The sequence below is a fragment of the Chenopodium quinoa genome, unplaced genomic scaffold (genome assembly GCF_001683475.1).
Source record: "Chenopodium quinoa cultivar QQ74 unplaced genomic scaffold, ASM168347v1, whole genome shotgun sequence".
Lineage (NCBI taxonomy): Eukaryota > Viridiplantae > Streptophyta > Magnoliopsida > Caryophyllales > Amaranthaceae > Chenopodium > Chenopodium quinoa.
In genome coordinates, this window is record NW_018743144.1 from 1,170,162 (window position 1) to 1,194,436 (window position 24,275).

A 24,275-nucleotide genomic window follows, 5' to 3' on the forward strand; every position below is an offset into this window, starting at 1 on the left:
ACATAATAGCATAAGATGCCCGGACAAAGGTAGATCGAAAACCACTACAACAAAAGAGGTAAAAGAAGGAGCCTGGACAAAAGCTAGAACCAAGGTAGAAAGAGGGATACTACCCACCATACAATACAAGCCATCAACTATCACCTTAGAAGACAACACTAAAAACGGGCTTCATCCCACTACATACCAGGCAACCTAAAAAGGCCAAGACTCAACCATGACAGCCAACCTCAACCAAATAAAACCAAGAACACCTTCCACCAGCATCACCATAAAATTAGCTTGGTAATAACCCTGTAACCAGCATGCCAAGATAGAACAAAAGCATACATGCAAAACAAACCAGGACAAAGGATCGTAGCCATGATCCATCAGCCAGCATCACAAGCACTGGGCCCCAAGCAAAACAGAAAATCATAAGATGCCGAGGAAAAGATAGGTCAAAAACTACCACAAAAGAAGAGGCATAAAAAGAAGTCCAGACAGAAGCAAGAAACAAGGTAGCAATAGGAGACACACCCACCATACAACCCAGGCCATCAACTAGCACCTCATGCTAGTAGACAGTACTAAAAAAAACGGGCCTCAACCCACTACACACCAAGCAAGCTAACAAAACCCAGACTTAACAATGACAACCAACCTCCAAACCACCATCAATAGACATAATCATAATATCACAGCTAACTAACAACCCAGAAATCAGCTTGCTAGGACGACAACACGGCAAGCATACAATACAAACCAGGAAAAAGGATCGCTACCATAACCATCATCCAGCAACACTAATCACTAGGAAGCCTAAGCTGACAAAATAACACAATACATCTAGACAGTAGTTACAACCAAAGAAAACAATTCCCATTTTAACATGATAATAAAAGGGAGGCAAACAAGAGATTCAACCTTCCTTTAATAAATGAAGAGCAACAGGGAATATTTAACATCTACAAATCTATAGTTCAGGGGAGCTGCCACTTTCAACCCCCAAATATAGAGCAACACCGACCAACCAGCTGAACAACCGCTGCTAGAGCAAACTAGAGCAAGCAAAACCAGCAAACTAGAGCAAGCAAAACCACAACAACCGTTGAACAAACCAGCTGCTAGGAAAAAGAATAGGCAGGAAACACCACCCAGTAGCCTCAACCAAAATAGCCGCCGGAACTTAATAAACACCAGCGAACTAGACCAACCGACACCAGCCAAAGAACACAAACCCAGAAAAACGAGGGTTTGAGAATGTGTTTTACTTTTATTTGATTCAAAAAGCTTTGTTAGAATGTGTTTGTCTTTCATTTGATTCAAAAAGCTTTGATTGAATGTGTTTTACTTTTAATTGATTCCAAAATCTTTGTTACAATGTGCTTGTCTTTTATTTGATTCAAAAAGCTTTGATTGAATGTGTTTGACTTTCATCATATTCAATTAGCTTTGTTGAATGCATTTGACTTTTAATCAATTTAAAACGCTTTGTATCAATGTGTTTGACTTTCATATGATTCAAAAAGATTTGTTTCAACGTGTTTGACTTTCATTGATTCAAAAAGCTTTATTTAAACGTGTTTCACTTTCTTTTAATTCCAAAATCTTTATTTTAATGTGTTTGACCTTCATTCAATTTAAAAACCTTTGTTTTTATGTGTTTGGCTATGGTTTGATTCAAAAAGCTTTGTTTAAATGTGTTTAACTTTCATTTGATTCAATTAACTTTGTTTGAATGCAATTAATTTATATTTGATTAAAATAGCTTTGTTTAAATGTATTTGACTTTCATTTGATATAAAAAGCTTTGTTTGAATGTGTTTGACTTTCATTCGATTAAATTAGCTACGTTAAATGCATTTGACTTTCATTCAATTCAAAAAGCTTTGTTTGAATGTGTTTGACATTCATTCAATTCTAAAGCTTTGTTTGAACGTGTTTGACTTTATTCGATTCAAAAGGCTTTGTTTTAATGTGTTTGACCATCATTTGATTGAAATTGCTTTGTTTAATATGTTTAACATACATTTGATTTAATTAGCTTCATTGAATGCATTTGACTTTTATTCGCAATAAAAAGCTTTGTCTGAATATGTTTAACTTTCATTTGATTAAAAAGCTTCGTTTGAATGTGTTAGACTTTCATTTGATTCAAAAAGCTTTGTTTGAATGTGTTTGACTTTCATTCGATTAAAAAAATTTGTTTGAATAGTTTTTATTTCATTCAATTCAAAAAGATTTGTTTTAATGTGATTGACTTAGATTAGATTTAAAAAGTTTTGTTTGAGTGTGTTTTACTTTCATTTAATTCAAGAAGATTTCTTTGAATGTGTTTGACATTCATTTGATTTAAAATTCTTTGTTCTAATGTGTTTAACCTTCATTCAATTTAAAAACCTTTTTTTAATGTTTTTTACTTTGGGGTTCGATTCAAAAAGCTTTGTTTATATGTGTTTGACTTTCATTTAATTGAATGAGCTTCGTTGAATGCATTTGACTTTCATTTGAGTTAAAAACCTTTGTTTAATGTGTTAGACTTTTATTCGATTCAATTATCTTCGTTGAATGCATTTATCTTTTATTCGATTCAAAAAGCTTTATTTGAATGTATTTGACCTTCATTTGATTCAAAAAGCATTGTTTGAATTTGTTTTACTTTCATTTGATTCAAAAAGCATCATTTTAATGTGTTTGACTTTCATTTTACTTGAAAAGCTTCGTTTGAATGTGTTTGAATTTCATTTGATTCAATTAGCTTCGTTGAATACATTTGACTTTCATTCCATTCAAAAGCTTTGTTTTAACCTTTGTTTGAATGTGTTTGACTTTTATTCGATTCAATTAGCTTCGTTAAATGTATTTGTCTTTTATTCGATTCAAAAAGCTTTGTTTGAATGTATTTGACTTTCATTTGATTCAAAAAGCATTGTTTGAATTTGTTTTACTTTCATTCGATTAAAAAAGCTTCATTATAATGTGTTTGACTTTCATTTCACTTAAAAAGCTTTAACTGAAGTTGTTTGAATTTCATTTGATTCAATTAGCTTCGTTGGATGCATTTGAGTTTCATTCCATTCAAAAGCTATATTTTAATGTGCTTCACTTTTCAGTTTATTCAAAAAGTTTTGATTGAATATGTTTGACTTTCATTTGATTTAAAAAGCTTTGTTTAAATGTGTTTGACTTTCATTTGATTCAAAAAACTTTGGCTGAACGTTTTTTACGTTCATTTGATTCCAAAACCTTTGTTTTATCGTGTGTTTCTTTCATTTAATATAAAAACAATTATTCTAAACTATTTGAGTTATATTGATTCAACAAAAAAAAAAAAATTAAATGTGTTGACTTTTATTTGATTTAATTAGCTTCGTTAAATACATTTAACTTTCATTTGATTCGAAAATCTTTGTTTAAATGTGTTTAACATTCATTTGATTCCAAAAGCTTTGTTTAAATGTGTCTAACTTTCATTTGATTCAATTAGCTTCGTTGAATGCATTTGACTTTCATTCAATTAAAAAACCTTTGTAATAATGTGTTTGACTTTCATTTGATTCAAAAAGCTTTGTTTGAATGTGTTTGACATTAATTTGATTAAAAAATCTTTATTTTAATGTGTTTGACTTTCATTGATTTAAAAAGCTTTGTTTGAACGTGTTTCACTTTCATTTAATTCCAAAATCCTTGTTTTATTGTGTTTGACCTTCATTAAATTTAAAAACCTTTGTTTTAATGTGTTTGACTATGGTTTGATTCAAAAAGCTTTGTTTAAATGTGTTTGACTTTCATTTGATTCAATTAACTTTGTTTGAAAGCAATTGATTTATATTAGATTCAAATAGCTTTGTTTGATTGTATTTGACTTTCATTTGATACAAAAAGCTTTGTTTGAATGTGTTTGACTTTCATTCGATTAAATTAGCTACGTTAAATGTATTTGACCTTCATTCAATTCAAAAAGCTTTGTTTGAATGTGTTTGACATTCATTCAATTCTAAAGCTTTGTTTGAACGTGTTTGACTTTATTCGATTCAAATTGTTTTAATGTGTTTGACCATCATTTGATTGAAATTGCTTTGTTTAATATGTTTAACATACATTTGATTTAATTAGCTTCATTGAATGCATTTGACTTTTATTCGCAATAAAAAGCTTTGTCTTAATATGTTTAACTTTCATTTGATTAAAAAGCTTCGTTTGAATGTGTTAGACTTTTATTTGTTTAAAAAAGCTTTGTTTGAATGTGATTGGCTTTCATTCGATTAAAAAAGTTTGTTTGAATGTGTTTTTATTTCATTCGATTCAAAAATATTTGTCTGAATCTGATTGACTTAGATTTGATTTAAAAAGTTTTGTTTGAATGTGTTTTACTTTTATTTGATTTAAGAAGCTTCGTTTGAATGTGTTTGACATTCATTTGATTTAAAATTCTTTGTTTTAATGTATTTTACTTTCATTCAGTTTAGAAACTTTTTTTAATGTTTTTGACTTTAGTTTGATTGAAAATGCTTTGTTTATATGTGTTTGACTTTCATTTGATTCAATGAGCTTCGTTGAATGCATTTGACTTTCGTTTGATTTAAAAACCTTTGTTGAATTTGTTTGACTTTTATTCGATTTAATTAGTTTCGTTGAATGCATTTGTCTTTTATTCGATTCAAAAAGCTTTGTTTGAATGTATTTGACCTTCATTTGATTCAAAAAGCTTTGTTTGAATTTGTTTTACTTTCATTTGATTCAAAAAACATCATTTTAATGTGTTTGACTTTCAATTCACTTAAATAGCTTTGTTTGAATGTGTTTGAATTTCATTTGATTCAATTAGCTTCGTTGAATGCATTTGACTTTCATTCTATTCAAAAAGCTTTGTTTTAATGTGTTTGACTTTCATTTGTTTTAAAACCTTTGTTTGAATGTGTTTGACTTTTATTCGATTCAATTATCTTTGTTAAATGCAATTGTCTTTTATTCGATTCCAAAGCTTTGTTTGAATGTATTTGACTTTCATTTGATTTAAAAAGCTTTGTTTGAATTTATTTTACTTTCATTTGATTAAAAAACTTCATTTTAATGTATTTAACTTTCATTTGATTTAAAAATCTTTGTTTTTATGAATATGGCTTGAATTTGATTTTAAAAGCATTATTTATATGTGTTTAATTGTCATTTAATTCAATTAGTTCTTTGAACGCATTAAAATTTTATTTTATTCAAAAAGCTTTGTTTGAATGTGTCAGACTTTCAGATGATTCAAAAACCTTGTTTGAAGGTGTTTTTTTTCATTGGATTTGAAAAGCTTTGTTTAATGTGTTTAACTTTCATTTAATTTAATTAACTTCGTTGATTGAATTTTACTTTCATTCAATTTATAAAGCTTTGTTTATATGTGTTTGACTTTTGTTTGATTAAAAAAGCTTTGTTTTTTTTTTTGACATTAATTTGATTGAAAAAGCATTGTTTGTATGTGTTGGACTGTCATTTAATTCAATAAGCTTCGTTTAATGTATTTGATTTAAATTCGATTCAAAAGGCTTTGTTTTAACTTGTTTGGCTTTCATTCGATTTAAAAAAGCTTTGTTTGAATGAGTTTACTTCATTTGCTTCAATTAACTGCGTTAAATGCATTTGAATTTTATTTAATGTATTTGACTTCATATGATTCAAAAAGCTTTGTTTGAATGTGTTTGACTTTTATTTGATTAAAGAAAGCTTTATTTGAATGTGTTTAACCTTTCATTTGATTCAAAGAGATTTGTTTGAATGTGTTTGACTTTCATTTAATTCTAAAAGCTTAGTTTGAATGTGTTTAACTTTAATTTGATTCAAAAAGCTTTGTACGAATGTGTTTAAATGTGTTTGACTTTCATTTAATTTAATTAGATTGTTGAATGCATTTGATTTTCATTCGATTCAAAATACTTGGTTTAAATGTGTTTGACTTTCATTATTTGATTTAAAAAGCTTTGTTTTAATGTGATTAACTTTGATTTGATTCAAAAAGCATTGTTTAATTGTGTTTAACTTTCATTTGATTCAATTAGCTTCATTGAATGCATTTGACTTTTATTCGATTCAAAAATCTTTGTTTGAATTTGTTTGACTTTCATTTGAATCATATAGCGTTGTTTGAATTTGTTAGAATTCCATTTGATTCTAAAACCTTTGTTTAAAAGTGTTTGACTTTCATTGAATTTAAAAAACCTTTATTTTAATGTGTTTGACTTTGATTATATTCAAAAAGTTTTTTTTTTTAATGTGTTTGACTTTCATATGGTTTAATTAGCTTCGTTGAATGCATTTGATTTTCATTCAATTCAAAAAGCTTTGTTTTAATGTGTTTGACTTTCATTTGATTCAAAATCTTTGTTTGAATGTGTTTAACTTTTATTCGATTCAAAAAGATTTGTTAGAATGTGTTTGTCTTTCATTTGATTCAAAAAGCTTTGATTGAATGTGTTTGACTTTTATTTAAATCAAAATGCTTTGTTACAATGTGCTTGTCTTTCATTTGAGTCAAAAAGCCTTGATTGAAAGTGTTTGACTTTCATCTGATTCAATTAGCTTTGTTGAATGCATTTGACTTTCAATCGATTCAAAACGCTTTGTATCAATGTGTTTGACTTTCATTTGATTTAAAAAGCTTAGTTTTAATGTGTTTGACTTTCATTGATTCAAAAAGCTTTGTTTGAACGTGTTTCACTTTCATTTGATTCCAAAACCTTTGTTTTAATGTGTTTGACTTTAATTCAATTCAAAAACCTTTGTTTTAATGTGTTTGACTATGGTTTGATTCAAAAAGCTTTGTTTAAATGTGTTTGACTTTTATTTTATTCAATTAACTTTGTTTGAATGCAATTAATTTATATTTGATTCAAATAGCTTTGTTTGAATGTATTTGACTTTCATTTGATACAGAAAGCTTTGTTTGAATTTGTTTGAATTTCATTCGATTAAATTAGCTGCGTTAAATGCATTTGACTTTCATTCAATTCAAAAAGCTTTGTTTGAATGTGTTTGACTTTCATTCAATTCTAAAGCTTTGTTTGAACGTGTTTGACTTTCATTTGATTCAAAAAGATTTGTTTTTATGCGTTTGGCCATCATTTGATTTAAAGTGGTTTGTTTTATATGTTTAACATACATTTGATTTAATTAGCTTCATTGAATGCATTTGAATTTCATTCACATTAAAAAGCTTTGTCTGAATGTGTTTAACTTTCATTTGATTAAAAAGCTACGTTTGAATGTGTTAGACTTTCATTTGATTCAAAAAGCTTTGTTTGAATGTGTTTGACTTTCATTCGATTAAAAAAGTTTGTTTGAATGTGTTTGACTTTCATTCGACTAAAAAAGTTTGTTTGAATGTGTTTGACTTTCATTCGATTCAAAAAGCTTCGTTTGAATGTGTTAGACTTTCATTTGATTCACAAAGCTTTGTTTGAATGTGTTTGACTTTCATTCGATTAAAAAAGTTGTTTAAATGTGTTTTTATTTCATTCGATTAAAAAAGATTTGTTTTAGTGTGATTGACTTAGATTTGATTAAAAAAGTTTTGTTTGAATGTGTTTTACTTTCATTTGATTTAAGAAGCTTTGTTTGAATGTGTTTGACTGTTTTGGTAAGTAAAGAATTTTATTACCAAAAGTAAAGAGTTACTACCCATAAAAGTAGCAACTACAAGAAATGAAAGTGCAGTACAAGCCCTCTGGGCCAAAGAAGCAACAAAACCAAAGCCCGAAGGCAAAACAAAGAAAAGTACTACGGAATCTCTAACTCCTAAAGGGAGAGGATACCATAGCTACATCCAAAAGTGGGTAAAAACCAATACATCCGAAGATATCAAATAAGGTGAGTATAATAAAGCATCAGCTTAACTTGAAAGCATACACCATCCGCCAGCATCATCATAAAAACATCTTGATAACAACACCACAGTCAGCCTGCCAGGACAGAACAACAGCATGCATGCAGTACAAACCAGGACAAAAGATCGCAGCCATGAACCATCATCCAGCAGCACAAACATATAAAGAGGCTCAAGCAAGACAAAGAATAAGATGCCACGACAAAGGTAGATCAACAACTATCACAATGGAAGAGGGAAGAGAAAGGGGCCTTGGAGAAACAGCAAACAAAGTAGCAATAGGAATACCACCCACCATACAATCCGGGCCATCAACTAGCACCTCATGCTAGAAGTCAGCACTAAAAATAAGGCATCAACCTACTGCCCACCAAGCAAGCTAAATATCCAAGACTCACCCATAACAACAAAATTCCACCATGCCAAGACAACAACAGATAATACACCACCATTTGAATCACCATAAAAAACAGCTTGATAACAACCCCATAGTCAGCCTGCCAGGACAGAACAATAGCATGCATGCAGTACAAACCAGAACAAAAGATCGTAGCCATGAGCCATCAGCCAGCAGCACAAACACAGGGGAGCTTAAGATCATATAATAGCATAAGATGCCTGAGTAAAGACAGATCACCAACCACCACAACAGAAGAGGCAAAAGAAGGAGTCCTGGAAGAAACAGCAAACAAGGAAGCAATAGGAATATCACCCACCATACAATCCAGGTCATCAACTAGCACCTCATACTAGGAGACAACACTAAAAATAGGGCCTCAACCTACTACATACCAAGTAAGCTAGAATAACCAAGACTCACCCATAACAACCCACTTCCTCCACGCCAAAACGACAGAGAAAACACCACCACCAGCATCGCCATAAAATAGCTTGATAACACCCCATAGTCAGCCTGCCAGGACAGAACAATAACATACATGCAGTACAAACAAGAACAAAGGATCGTAGCCATGAACCATCAACCAGCGGCACAAAAACAAGGAGGCTCAAGTAAAACATAATAGCATAAGATGCCCGGACAAAGGTAGATCGACAACCACTACAACAAAAGAGGTAAAAGAAGGAGCCTGGACAAAAGCTAGAACCAAGGTAGAAAGAGGGATACTACCCACCATACAATACAAGCCATCAACTATCACCTTAGAAGACAACACTAAAAACGGGCTTCATCCCACTACATACCAGGCAACCTAAAAAGGCCAAGACTCAACCATGACAGCCAACCTCAACCAAATAAAACCAAGAACACCTTCCACCAGCATCACCATAAAATTAGCTTGGTAATAACCCTGTAACCAGCATGCCAAGATAGAACAAAAGCATACATCCAAAACAAACCAGGACAAAGGATCGTAGCCATGATCCATCAGCCAGCATCACAAGCACAAGGCCCCAAGCAAAACAGAAAATCATAAGATGCCGAGGAAAAGATAGGTCAAAAACTACCACAAAAGAAGAGGCATAAAAAGAAGTCCAGACAGAAGCAAGAAACAAGGTAGCAATAGGAGACACACCCACCATACAACCCAGGCCATCAACTAGCACCTCATGCTAGTAGACAGTACTAAAAAAAAACGGGCCTCAACCCACTACACACCAAGCAAGCTAGCAAAACCCAGACTTAACAATGACAACCAACCTCCAAACCACCATCAATAGACATAATCATAATATCACAGCTAACTAACAACCCAGAAATCAGCTTGCTAGGACGACAACACGACAAGCATACAATACAAACCAGGAAAAAGGATCGCTACCATAACCATCATCCAGCAACACTAATCACTAGGAAGCCTAAGCTGACAAAATAACACAATACATCTAGACAGTAGTTACAACCAAAGAAAACAATTCCCATTTTAACATGATAATAAAAGGGAGGCAAACAAGAGATTCAACCTTCCTTTAATAAATGAAGAGGAACAGGGAATATTTAACATCTACAAATCTATAGTTCAGGGGAGCTGCCACTTTCAACCCCCAAATATAGAGCAACACCGACCAACCAGCTGAACAACCGCTGCTAGAGCAAACTAGAGCAAGCAAAACTAGCAAACTAGAGCAAGCAAAACCACAACAACCGTTGAATAAACCAGCTGCTAGGAAAAAGAATAGGCAGGAAACACCACCCAGTAGCCTCAACCAAAATAGCCGCCGGAACTTAATCAACACCAGCGAACTAGACCAACCGACACCAGCCAAAGAACACAAACCCAAAAAAAACGAGGGTTTGAGAATGTGTTTGACTTTTATTTGATTCAAAAAGCTTTGTTAGAATGTGTTTGTCTTTCATTTGATTCAAAAAGCTTTGATTGAATGTGTTTTACTTTTATTTGATTCAAAAAGCTTTGTTACAATATGTTTGTCTTTTATTTGATTCAAAAAGCTTTGATTGAATGTGTTTGACTTTCATCAGATTCAATTAGCTTTTTTGAATGCATTTGACTTTTAATCAATTTAAAACGCTTTGTACCAATGTGTTTGACTTTCATTTGATTCAAAAAGATTTTTCAATGTGTTTGACTTTCATTGATTCAAAAAGCTTTATTTAAACGTGTTTCACTTTCTTTTAATTCCAATATCTTTATTTTAATGTGTTTGACCTTCATTCAATTTAAAAACCTTTGTTTTTATGTGTTTGACTATGGTTTGATTCAAAAAGGTTTGTTTAAATGTGTTTAACTTTCATTTGATTCAATCAACTTTGTTTGAATGCAATTAATTTATATTTGAGTTAAATAGCTTTGTTTAAATGTATTTGACTTTCATTTGATATAAAAAGCTTTGTTTGAATGTGTTTGACTTTCATTCGATTAAATTAGCTACGTTAAATGCATTTGACTTTCATTCAATTCAAAAAGCTTTGTTTGAATGTGTTTGACTTTCATTCAATTATAAAGCTTTGTTTGAACGTGTTTAAATTTCATTCGATTCAAAAGGCTTTGTTTTTATGCGTTTGACCATCATTTGATTTAAAGTGCTTTGTTTAATATGTTTAACATACATTTGATTTAATTAGCTTAATTGAATGCATTTGACTTTTATTCGCATTTAAATGCTTTGTCTGAATGTGTTTAACTTTCATTTGATTAAAAAGCTTCGTTTGAATGTGTTAGACTTTCATTTGATTCAAAAAGCTTTGTTTGAATGTGTTTGACTTTCATTCGATTAAAAAAGTTTGTTTGAATAGTTTTTATTTCATTCGATTGAAAAAGATTTGTTTTAATGTGATTGACTTAGATTAGATTTAAAAAGTTTTGTTTGAGTGTGTTTTACTTTCATTTAATTTAAGAAGATTTCTTTGAATGTGTTTGACATTCATTTGATTTAAAATTCATTGTTCTAATGTGTTTGACCTTCATTCAATTTAAAAATCTTTTTTTAATGTTTTTTACTTTGGGGTTCGATTCAAAAAGCTTTGTTTATATGTGTTTGACTTTCATGTAATTGAATGAGCTTCGTTGAATGCATTTGACTTTCATTTGATTTAAAAACCTTTGTTTAATGTGTTAGACTTTTATTTGACTCAATTATCTTCGTTGAATGCATTTATCTTTAAATTTGATTCAAAAAGCTTTATTTGAATATATTTGACCTTCATTTGATTCAAAAAGCATTGTTTGAATTTGTTTTACTTTCATTTGATTCAAAAAGCATCATTTTAATGTGTTTGACTTTCATTTCACTTGAAAAGCTTTGTTTGAATGTGTTTGAATTTCATTTGATTCAATTAGCTTCGTTGAATACATTTGACTTTCATTCCATTCAAAAGCTTTGTTTTAACCTTTGTTTGAATGTGTTTGACTTTTATTCGATTCAATTAGCTTCGTTAAATGTATTTGTCTTTTATTCGATTCAAAAAGCTTTGTTTGAATGTATTTGACTTTCATTTGATTCAAAAAGCATTGTTTGAATTTGTTTTACTTTCATTCGATTAAAAAAGCTTCAGTATAATGTGTTTGACTTTCATTTCACTTAAAAAGCTTTAACGGATGTTGTTTGAATTTCATTTGATTCAAATAGCTTCGTTGGATGCATTTGAGTTTCATTCCATTCAAAAGCTATATTTTAATGTGCTTCACTTTTCATTTTATTCAAAAAGTTTTGATAGAATATGTTTGACTTTCATTTGATTTAAAAAGCTTTGTTTAAATGTGTTTGACTTTCATTTGATTCAAAAAACTTTGGCTGAACGTTTTTTAGTTTTATTTGATTCCAAAACCTTTGTTTTATCGTGTTTTTCTTTCATTTAATATAAAAACAATTATTCTAAACTATTTGAGTTATATTGATTCAACCAAAAAAAAAAAAAATTAAATGTGTTGACTTTTATTTGATTCAATTAGCTTCGTTAAATACATTTGACTTTCATTTGATTCGAAAATCTTTGTTTAAATGTGTTTAACATTCATTTGATTCCAAAATCTTTGTTTTAATGTGTCTAACTTTCATTTGATTCAATTAGCTTCGTTGAATGCATTTGACTTTCATTCAATTAAAAAACCTTTGTATTAATGTGTTTGACTTTCATTTTATTCAAAAAGCTTTGTTTGAATGTGTTTGACATTCATTTGATTAAAAAATCTTTATTTTAATGTGTTCGACTTTCATTTGAAACATATAGCTTTGTATGAATGTGTTTGACTTCCATTTGATTCAAAGATCTTTGTTTTAAAGTGTTAGACTTTCATTGAATTTAAAAACTATTGTTTTAATGTGCTTGACTTTGATTTGATTCAAAAAAATTTTTTTGAATGTGTTTGACTTTCATCTTATTCTATTACCTTCGTTGAATGCATTTGATTTTTATTCGATTCAAAAAGCTTTATTTTAATGTGTTTGACATTCATTTGATTCAAAAACCTTTGTTTGAATATGTTTGACTTTCATTCGATTCAAAAAGCTTTGTTTTAATATGTATTACTTTCATTTGATTCAAAAAGCTTTGTTAGAATGTGTTTGTCTTTCATTTGATTCAAAAAGCTTTGATTGAATGTGTTTGACTTTTATTTGTTTCAAAAAGAATTGTTACAATGTGTTTATCTTTCATTTGATTTAAAAAGCTTTGATTGAATGTGTTTGACTTTCATCTTATTCAATTAGCTTTGTTGAATGCATTTGACTTTCATTCGATTCAAAACGCTTTGTATGAATGTGTTTGACTTTCATTTGATTCAAAAAGCTTAGTTTTAATGTGTTTGACTTTCATTGATTCAAAAAGCTTTTTTTTGAATGTGTTTCACTTTCATTTGATTCCAAAACCTTTGTTTTAATGTGTTTGAGTTTCATTCACTTTAAAAAGCTTTGTCTAAATGTATTTGACTTTCATTTGATTAAAAAGCTTCATTTGAATATGTTAAGACTTTTATTTGATTCAAAAATCTTTGTTTGAATGTGTTTGACTTTCATTCGGTTAAACAAGTTTTTTTGAATGTGTTATAATTTCATTCAATACAAAAATATTTGTTTTCATCTGATAGAGTTAGATTTGATTTAAAAAAGTTTTGTTTGAATGTGTTTTACTTTCATTTTATTCAAGAAGCTTTGTTTGAATGTGTTTGACATTCATTTGATTCAAAATTCTTTGTTTTAATGTGTTTGCCTTTCATTCAATTTAAAAACTTTGTTTTAATGTGTTTGACTTTAGTTCGATTCATAAAACTTTGTTTAAATGTGTTTTACTTTCATTTGATTCAATGAGCTTCGTTGAATGCATTTGATTTTGATTCGATTCAAAAAGCTTTGTTTTAATGTGTTTTACTTTCATTTGATTCTAAAACCTTTGTTTGAATGTGTGTAACTTTTATTCGATCAATTAGCTTCGTTGAATGCATTTGACTTTCATTGGATTCAAAAAGATTTGTTTGAATGTGTTTTAAAATCGTTCGATTCTAAAAGCTTCATTTTAATGTGTTTTACTTTTTTTTTTTGCAAGTAATGATTATATATTACCAAAAAAGAGAGAAAGTACAACTTACAAAAGCTAAGCTGCACGACCTAAACTACACAAAGCCTGTAAAACAGGCACCCAACACAACTAAATTTCTTAGTTCAATGATGCCACCTTCTAGGAAGTGTTCACCAGAGAAACAAGAACTGACCTACCCCAAAACCTAACCACCTTCCTGGAAGGGTGCCAGTAGACAGGGCAGGAAGCAAAGAAAACCAGAGCTCCCCTAGACTCAACTGCAAAACTGCAGAGGACTAGATAGCAAGGTTAAAACAACATCAATATAAACTAGAAAAGCCTACAAGTAGAGAAAATTCCTATCAGCATCAAGGCATCTACAAGTAACTGCAAAAATAATGTCTCTAAAAGCAATATCAGCAGGTTTGCAATCACCTGTGAACATCATGGCATTTCTCTGACACCAGATATAATGAATAGTCTTAGCAAAGCACATTAACAGCAGCCTTCCTATAGCATTAGCTTGTTTACTATGCTGTAACACCCACTGAGTTTCAGAACTGAAAGTCTGACCAGCTCTACAATATCCAAGAAGTTGCAAAATCCTGTTCCAAATGCTAGCATAATAATCACAATCAAAGAACAAATGGGATACACTTTCTGCAGAATTAGAACAACGGAAACACCCAGGATCATAAAGAATGTTCCAAGTAATCAACCTTTCTTTAGTAAGCAATCTGTTCCATAAAGCCAACTAAGTGATAAAGAGACTTTTAGGAGAAGCTTTGTTGTTACAGATTACTCTCTTCCATATCACCTTCTCAGCATGGGGTCTGATATGAAAATAAAGCAATTTGATGTTCATCTTACCCTTATTTGTAATGCTAGACCATCCCCCAATGTTATCAACTAAATCCCTGCAGCTCATAATCTACTTCAGAACCCAAGAACATTTCTTAGGAATAGGAGAAGACCAAAAATCTCTATTGTTGAAATAATAAGTGTGAATCCATTTTACCCATAAATTATCTAACTTATGAGCAATGTCCCAAAGAACTTTGGTGATTGTAGCTTTATTCCAATCTTCAAGAGAGGTAAGGTTCCAACCCCCATAAGTCTTAGGAAGACATAAAAATTTCCAAGAAACCAGAGCTTTCTTACTAGGATTAGACTTCCCAATCCAAAGAAAACATCTAAATCTTGACTCCATTTCTCTCAAAATGTTTTTGGGTAAAATAAAAATCTGAGACCAATAAGCTTGAATACCAATAAGCATACTCTTTATCAACTGAAGCCTGCCTGCGTAAGAAAGGTGCCTAGCTGCCCACCCATCAATTGTAGCAGTCACTCTCTCAACTAAAGGCTTACACTGAGCAATAGTAAGCTTTTTAGAGGAAAGAGGCACACCCAGGTATCTAAAAGCCAAAGAACCTTTAGCAACCCCCAAAACAGGCTGAAGCTTAATTTCATCCTGCTCACTTATCCCTCCAAAATAAACATCACTCTTATCCAGATTGAAAGCCAAACAAAAAGCACTAGAAAACTTCTGAAAAGCTTGGAAAACCTACTAAATGGAGACAAGGTCAGCCCTAGAGAAAAGAAGCAGATCATCAGCAAACATCATGTGAGTAATCCCTAACTTTGCACATCTTGGATGAAAATTGAAGTCAGGGTTCAAAGTCATCACTTTTAGGCAGCTGGAAAGATATTCCATACAAACAGCAAAGAGAAATAGGGACATAGGGTCACCTTGCCTCAAACCTTTTTTAGCAGAAAAAGGAAGAGAAGGATACCCATTGATCAGGGAAGAATAAGAAACAGTTGTAACACACCCCATGACCCAAGAAATAAACCAATTAAGAAAACCTAACTCCGCAAGAATAGTTCTCAAAAAACTCCATTCAACAGAATCATAAGCTTTCCTAAGATCAATCTTAAGTAAACATCTAGGAGTGATGGACTTATGAGAATAACCTTTGATAAGCTCAGTAGCAAGAAGAATATGACCACCAATATGTTTGCCAGGAATGAAACCAGCCTGAGCATCATTAATAACACCACCAATAACCTTTGAAATCCATACTGTAATGTTTTTAGAGATAAGCTTATAGACCAAGGTACAACAAGCAATAGGCCTATACTCCTTTGCATAAGAGGGATTGGAAACTTTAGGAACAAGAGTAATGGTAGTGCAATTCCACTGTCTAGCCATCTAACCATGAGAAAAGAAATCCAAAACAGCAGCATAAACATCAGATTTAACAATATCCCAAGACTGCTGGAAGAAGACAACATTGAAGCCATCAATTCCAGGAGCTTTATCATTATAAATATCCTTGGGAGCAAGATCAACCTCACTGAGAGTAATATCAGCCAGGAGAAGATCCTTAGCATCCAGATCAAGTTGTGGGCCATTTCTCATAACAGCTAAGTCAAACCCAGGGATAGAAGAGGTAATAGAACCCAAAATATTCTTGTAATGTCAAAGATTTCATCAATTATAAGATCAGGATCCCTAAGCAAAACCCCATAACTATTATAGATAGAATCAATTCTATTCTTGTTTTGCCTCTGCTTCAGCATAGAGAAGAAGAAATTAAAGTTAGCATCTCCAAGTTTAATCAAGTCAATTCTAGATTTTTTCATGTAGATACTGCTCTGAATATGCATCTAGTGCTTCACTTTGTCAATAGCAATATTTTTAAGAGTCTGAAACTGAATATTAGTCCAATCATCAGCAAATTTCCTTTGAATATCACTAAGATCTGTATGAGCTTGCTCCAAATTTTCAGTGACATTAGCAAAATGTCTGACATTCAAAGCTTTAAACCTAATTTAACCGCCTTTCGCTTATTCGAAACAAACATCATTGGGGGATCCTGCTGGCCACAAGACTTCTAGGAATCCCTGACAGTCTGCTGAAAATCTTTATGCTCAGCAAGGCAATTAAGAAATCTGAAGGGCATGCCCTTTCCTAGACCAAAATTAATAATATCAAACAAGAGAGGACTATGATCAGAGAGGGAAGGAGGGAGATAAATTATTTCAGTTTGACCATATTCATTGATCCAAGCTTCATTAACAATTCCCCTATCAGTTCTAGTAGAAGTTCTACTAACACCTTCACCCTTATTAGACAAAATTAAAAAAATCTATTAATTCCATACAATCCTTAAAGTTTTTTACTTCAGCATCGGTAACAGGATTGTCATTGTATCTATCTTCAGAACAGAGAACAGAATTAAAGTCCCCCATACAAATCCAAGGGATATGGGAAGTCCCAAGAGACTGCAAACCAAGCCACAAAGGTCTCCTATCATGGATTGAATGCAGCCCATACACAAAAGTACATAAGAACAGATGTTGTAAATCTTGAGCTAATCTGAGTATGAACAAATTGCTCATGATCAGATAAAATATCAACAGTAACCTTATCAGCTTTCTAGCCAACCCAAATCCTTCCTTTCACAGCATGATTATAGTTATAGTGCCAAGACCAAAATCTACCAAACTTCTTCTAAATAGAGATTTGATTATAAACTTTGACTTTAGTTTCGAGAAAGGCAATAACATCCCCATTATGATCTTTTAAGAACTGCTTAAGACCCCTAATATTCCATGAAGCCACAATCATTCAACTAGAGAGGGTTTACCATCACCCTCGATAGGATATATTTCAGCAATTTCTTCTTCTAGCAAAGTAGAATAGGCATTGTTAGTTCTAGGAATATTCTGATGAACACCAGCAATATGAGATCTAGCCCTTTTGCTTAGAATAAGTAGAAAAAGAGGTATGACGAGGAGTAATCAAAGGCTGGAGTTCAGAGGTTTGATCCTTCCCCTGATCTTGTTCAGCAGCATCAGCTGCAGAAATTGTAACAGGGTGTTTGTGGGCCCAAACTTTCTTTGGTTGAGCTTTAACTGGCTGGGGATTTTCTTGCTGAGCCTTTGGCTTAGGAGCATTACAGTCATGCCCCGCTCTATCACACTTCTTACAAAAAGGAGGAGACCATTCAAATATGACTTTTAGCTCAAGCAATTCTCCCAGTGGAATCTCAACAGTTACGGTAGTGGGTAGAGACCTAGTTATATAGACTTCAATGAGTATTCTTGAAAAAGAAACTCTAAGTTGCCTAGTTGTACATTCATCAGCAAACAAAGGTACCCCAATTAATGTGTTTGACTTTCATTTCACTTAAAAAGCTTTGTTTGAATATGTTTAAATTTCATTTGATTCAATTAGCTTCGTTGAATGCATTTAACTTTCATTCCATTCAAAAGCTATATTTGAATGTGTTCCACTTTTCATTTGATTTAAAAACCTTTGTTTGAATATGTTTGACTTTTATTTGATTCAAAAGCCTTTGTTTAAATGTGTTTGACTTTTATTTGACTCAAAAAGCTTTGTTTGGACGCTTTTGACTTTCATTTGATTCCAAAACCTTTGTTTGAATGTGTTTTTCTACCATTCAATTTAAAAACCATTGTTCTAAAGTATTTGACTTTAGTTTGATTCAAAAATCTTTGTTTAAAGGTGTTGACTTTCATTTGATTCAATTAGCTTCGTTGAATGCATTTGACTTTCATTCGATTCAAAAATATTTGTTTTAATGTGTTTGACTTTCATTTTAATCTAAAAGCTTTGTTTAAATGTGTCTGACTTTCATTTGATTCAATTAGCTTCGTTGAATGCATTTGACTTTCATTCGATTAAAAAACCTTTGTATGAATGGGTTTAACTTTCATTTTATTCAAAAAGATTTGTTTGAATGTGTTTGACATACATTTCATTAAAAAATCTTTATTTTAATGTGCTTGACTTTCATTGATTCAAAAAGCTTTGTTTTAACGTGTTTCACTTTGATTTGATTCAAAAATCTTTTTTTTTAAAGTGTTAGACTTTCATTGAATTTAAAAACCTTTGTTTTAATGTGTTTGACTTCCATTTGATTCAAAAAGTTTTTTTGAATGTGTTTGACTTTAATCTGATTCAATTACCTTCGTTAAATGCATTTGATATTCATTCGATTCAAAAAGCTTTGTTTTAATGTGTGTGACGTTCATTTGATTTAAAAACCTTTGTTAGAATGTGTTTGAATTTCATTCGATTCAAAAAGCTTTCTTTTAATGTGTTTGATTTTCATTTGATTCAAAAAGATTTGTTAGAATGTGTTTGTCTTTCATTTTATTCAAAAAGCTTTGATTGAATGTGTTTGACTTTTATTTGATTCAAAAAACTTTGTTATAATGTGTTTGTCTTTTATTTGATTTAAAAAGCTTTGATTGAATGTGTTTGACTTTTCATCTGATTCAATTAGCTTTGCTGAATGCATTTCACTTTCATTCGATTCAAAACGCTTTGGATGAATGTGTTTGAATTTAATTTGATTCAAAAAGATTAGTTTTAATGTGTTTGACTTTCATTGGTTCAAAAAGCTTTGTTTGAACGTGTTTCACTTTCATTTGATTCCAAAACCTTTGTTTTAATGTGTTTGACTTTCATTAAATTTAAAAACCTTTGTTTTAATCTGTTTGACTATGGTTTGAAAAAAAAAGCTTTGTTTAAATGTGTTTGACTTTCATTTGATTCAATTAGCTTTGTTTGAATTCATTTGACTTTTATTTGATTAAAATAGCTTTGTTTGAATGTATTTGATTTTCATTTGATTCAAAAAGCTTTGTTTGAATGTGTTTGACTTTCATTTGATTTAAGTAGCTACGTTAAATGCATTTGACTTTCATTCAATTAAAAAAGCTTTATTTTGATGTGTTTGACATTCATTTAATTGTAAAAGCTTTGTTTGAACGTGTTTGACTTCCATTCGATTTAAAAGGCTTTGTTTTAATGTGTTTGACCATTATTTGATTTAAAGTGCTTTTTTTAATGTGTTTAACTTAAGTTTGATTTTTTTAGCTTCATTGAAAGCATTTTTGTAGACACCCATTTGTGTCTCCCCAAAACCAAACCCGGTGATGAGTACCTTTCACGTTGAATCATAATCGAATGAAGTGAAAGTGTAGAAAGTTTAGTGTTGCGGATAGTTTTAATTTCTTTTCTTTTCTCTTGATTTTGGAAAATCCATTTTATGAAAACAACCAATCCAGTTTGGTTGGTTCATAGCAAGGGTCCAATAATGATGTAGTTGTATGGGGCTTGAAAAGAGCTTTTCAACGATATATTATAAGCCCAATTCCGATAATGGAAACTCATTGCTCGTAAGAGGAAAGCTAAGACAATAATGGCAACTCAAGAGGAAGTCAATGAGCTCAGGAACAAACTGATTATTGTCACTGAGGCGTTAAAGGTTCTAACCCTCAAGATTGATGATCCTGTGAATCAACAACAGATGGACCTGATGCAAGAGAGTCTGAGCAAACTGTCTAGTGACTATAAGTTTCAAGGAATTAGCTCACAAGGGGTCTACGTGGACAAGGATCTTCTTCCGCAGAAGTTCAATGCCAACGACATCCCGAAATTCAAAGCAACTGACAACCCTTACTTTTATTTAAGAGCCTTCGAAATAATAATGAGTATTAAGGGTATTGACAAAAAGTTTTTCCCTCCTTTTCACTATCTCTCGAAATCGTTTACCAACAATGGTTCTTTTCTCTTGAGAAAGAAAGAACCTCTGCTTGGGAGTCCATAGTAAACGCTTTCATTGATAGATACAAGTGCAATATTCAAGTTGAGACTGACTATAGGGAACTTGAAATCCTCAAGCAGAAAGAGAATGAAGGTTTCACCTCTTTCTTCAACAAATGGAGAGAAACCTCAGCTAAGATGATCAAGGTGCCAAGTGAAAAAGAATCTGTGAGGTTATTCATCAAAAACCTTCAATAGAAGTACTCCAAGCATCTCAAATACAATAATAATCTCCATACCTTCAAGGGCGTCTACGACATTGGAATCAATATTGAAGACGACCTGGCTAAGCTGAAAGCTACTAACAATAACTCCAACAGTGGCTGGAAAGGCAAGAAGAACGACAATCCTTCTTCTTCCAAAACCACCCATTAGAACAATGTTGGTACCTTTAACTTAAGTGAAGTCCTTGCTATGAAGATGTTCAAAAACAAATAACTGCAGGTTTTATCAAGGTATCCAAATACCCTGAATGGTTCACCAACGTCGTCCCAGTTCCGAAAAAGGATGGAAGGGTAAGAATGTGTGTCGACTATCGAGTTCTAAAGAAGGCAAGTCCAAAGGACGACTTCCCTTTACCACACATTGATATTTTGGTGGATAACACAGCAAATCATGCGCTCCCCTCGTTCATGGATGGATACGCGGGATATAATCAGATTCTCATGGCGGAAGAAGACATGGAGAAAACAACCTTCATAACACCATGGGGTACTTACTGCTACATGGTAATGCCATTCGGGTTGAAAAACGCGGGTGCTACTTACCAACGAGCAGCGACTGCCTTGCTCCATGACATGATGCATAAAGAAGTTGAAGTATATGTGGACAATATGATTTTGAAATCTAAAGATCGCCCAGGCCATCAAATAGCCATGAGAAAATTCTTCGAAAGGCGGAGAAAATACAACCTGAGGCTGAATCCATCTAAGTGTACTTTTGGAGTCACCTCAGGCAAGCTTTCGGGTTATGTCATAAGCTCTAGAGGAATAGAGATAGACCCAACCAAGATCAAGGCAATAATGTCAATGCCACCGCTAAAAACCGAGAAGCAAATTCGAGGATTTATTGGCCGGTTGCAATACATAAGCAGGATCATATAAAAATTGACAACAATATGTGAACCAATTTTCAAAAAGCTTAAAAAGAATGTACCAGTGATATGGGATGATGAGTGTCAAAAGGCCTTTGAAAAGATCAAAGCTTATCTCGTAAATCCTCCCGTATTAGCACCAGCACTTCCGGGAATACCTCTTAGGTTGTACTTAACAGCCACCAAAGAGACAATGGGAGCCATGCTAGCACAAGAAGTAGAAGGTAAAGAAAATGCGATCTACTATCTAAGCAAAAAGATGCTCGAGTATAATGCACACTATACACCACTCTAGAAATAGTGCCTCGCATTGGTGTGGGCCACAACCAAGTTAAGACATTACATGCTCGTGCATACAATCTTTGTAGTATTCCAATTAGATCCACTCAAGTATTTATTCGAGAAATCTACACTCAATGGGCGCATATCAAGATGGATAGTCATCTTAGCCCAGTTCGATCTATGGTTCATGCCCCAAAAAGCTATCAAAGGATCTGTGGTTTCGGATTTGCTAGCAGACTTTCTAATAGCAGACTCGACGCCAATACACAACAATGAATTTCCAGACGAAGACTTGATGGTCACGGAAGATTATACTTGGACCTTGTACTTCGATGGAGCCTTAAATCAAAAGGGATGTGGCGTTGGAGTATTAATAGTATCACCCAAAGAAGAGCATGTTACAATCTCCATAAAGCTTGATTTCGACGTTACCAATAACGCTACTGAGTATGAAGCATGCGTGGTAGGCCTTGAAACAGCTTTGGCATTAGGAGTGAAAAAATTACGGATATTCGAAGACTCTTCATTGATCATCAATAAAATCTCCAAAATATGGAAAGTAAGGAGCAAAATCCTAGCCCCTTACTAAACTAATTTGGAAACCCTCACTAATCAGTTAGAGAAGGTGGAATACACATATCTGCCTAGAGAAGATAATCAATTTGCTGATGCCTTGGCAAGACTAGCCTCAATGGTTAGGATTCCTACGGAAATTGATCGAATGCCTCTAACTATAGAAAAAGGCATAAACCGGCTTATATTCACGCTATAAAAGATGATGAAGTGATCCAAGAAGAAGAAGAAGAAGAAGAAGAAGAAGAAGAAGAAGAAGAAGAAGAAGAAGAAGAAGAAGAAGAAGAAGAAGAACTGTGGTATACGGATATATTAAACTATGTCACCAAAGGAGAATACCCTCCCCATGCTAACAAAAGAGAAAAACGAGCATTAAGATTCTTGGCTTCCCAATACGTACTCATAGACAACGTGATACACAAAAGGGTACCTAAGGGTCGAGCTCTCTTATGTATAGGAAAAAAGGATGCAAAGAGCAATGAGGATAGTCCACGAAGGAATTTGTGGAACTCACGTAAATGGAAAAATGTTAGTCCAAAAGATAATGCGAGAAGGATACTATTGGACTACAATGAATAGGGATTGCCATCAATACATAAAAAGATGCCCTAAGTACCAAATCTACGCTAATTTATAACATGTTCCTCCATCTCTACTCTACACCTACACTTCGCCATGGCCATTCTCTACATGGGGTATTGATATCATTGGCAAAATCACTCCCCCAGGAACAGGAGGTCCTGAATACATTTTAGTGGCAATTGATTACTTCACAAAATAGGTCGAAGCACAATCGTACGCAAAACACATTGCAAAATATGTAGCACTCTTTATCGAAAGAAATATTTTTTGTCGGTATGGAGTCCCACATGAAATGATAAGTGACAATGGAACTCACTTTCAGGCCGAGTGTGTAGATTTGCTACAAAAATATGCTATCCAACATCATCATTCTTCTCCCTATAGACCTCAGGCAAATGGAGCAGTCGAAGCGGCCAATAAAAATTTAAAGACTATCATCGAGTAAATGACGGAAAATTACAAGGACTGGCCTAACAAACTTCACTTCGCATTGAGGGGTTACCGTACGTCAATTCACACATCAACAGGAAATACGCCATTTTCCTTGGTTTATGGAATGGATGTCGTACAACCTGTAGAGCTAGAGATTCCATCTGTACGCATCGCATTAGAGAGAAAACTCGATGAAGTTGAATGGACTAGGACAAGATATGAGGAGCTAATTCTACTTGATGAAAAACGGCTAGAAGCTCTACATCACACTCAATGCTATCAAACTCGTATGGATAGGCATTTTAATAAAAAGGTCAAGACAAGAAACACCAAAGTAGGAGATTTGGTGTTAAAAGCATTAAGGAAAAATGTTTTAGATCCAAGGGGAAAATTCAGACCTAATTTGTCTGGACCCTATATTGTCAAAACAATCTTGTCAAGAGGTGCATCAAAATTAACTGATATGGATGGCAATGAGTTCTCGAACATGACAAATCTAGACCAACTTAAAAAGTACTACCCATAATTACTTGAGTAGGACACTCAAGAGAGCTACGTTTGGCCTGATTCCTTAAGAAAGGATACGTAGGCAACCCTTTACGGGTGCGGCCACTTTATTTTTTTCAAACCTTGCATCCCAGCCTTAATAAAAAATTCAACATAAGATCGACAAAACATCGGCGTCACAGAAAAAATTCTGGCGCCAGCCGATAAACCTTAGCGCCAGACAACAACCCCTGTCGCATGATGCTAGACTACCGCAGCTGGCGCCACTCGCAAAATCGCGGCGCCAATTTTCTGTTAAGTATCTCGGAATATTTCGGTGTTTTCGGAAAATTTTCGACTTGTGTACTCGGAAAAATTTCTGGAAAATTAAATTTTCTGTTTT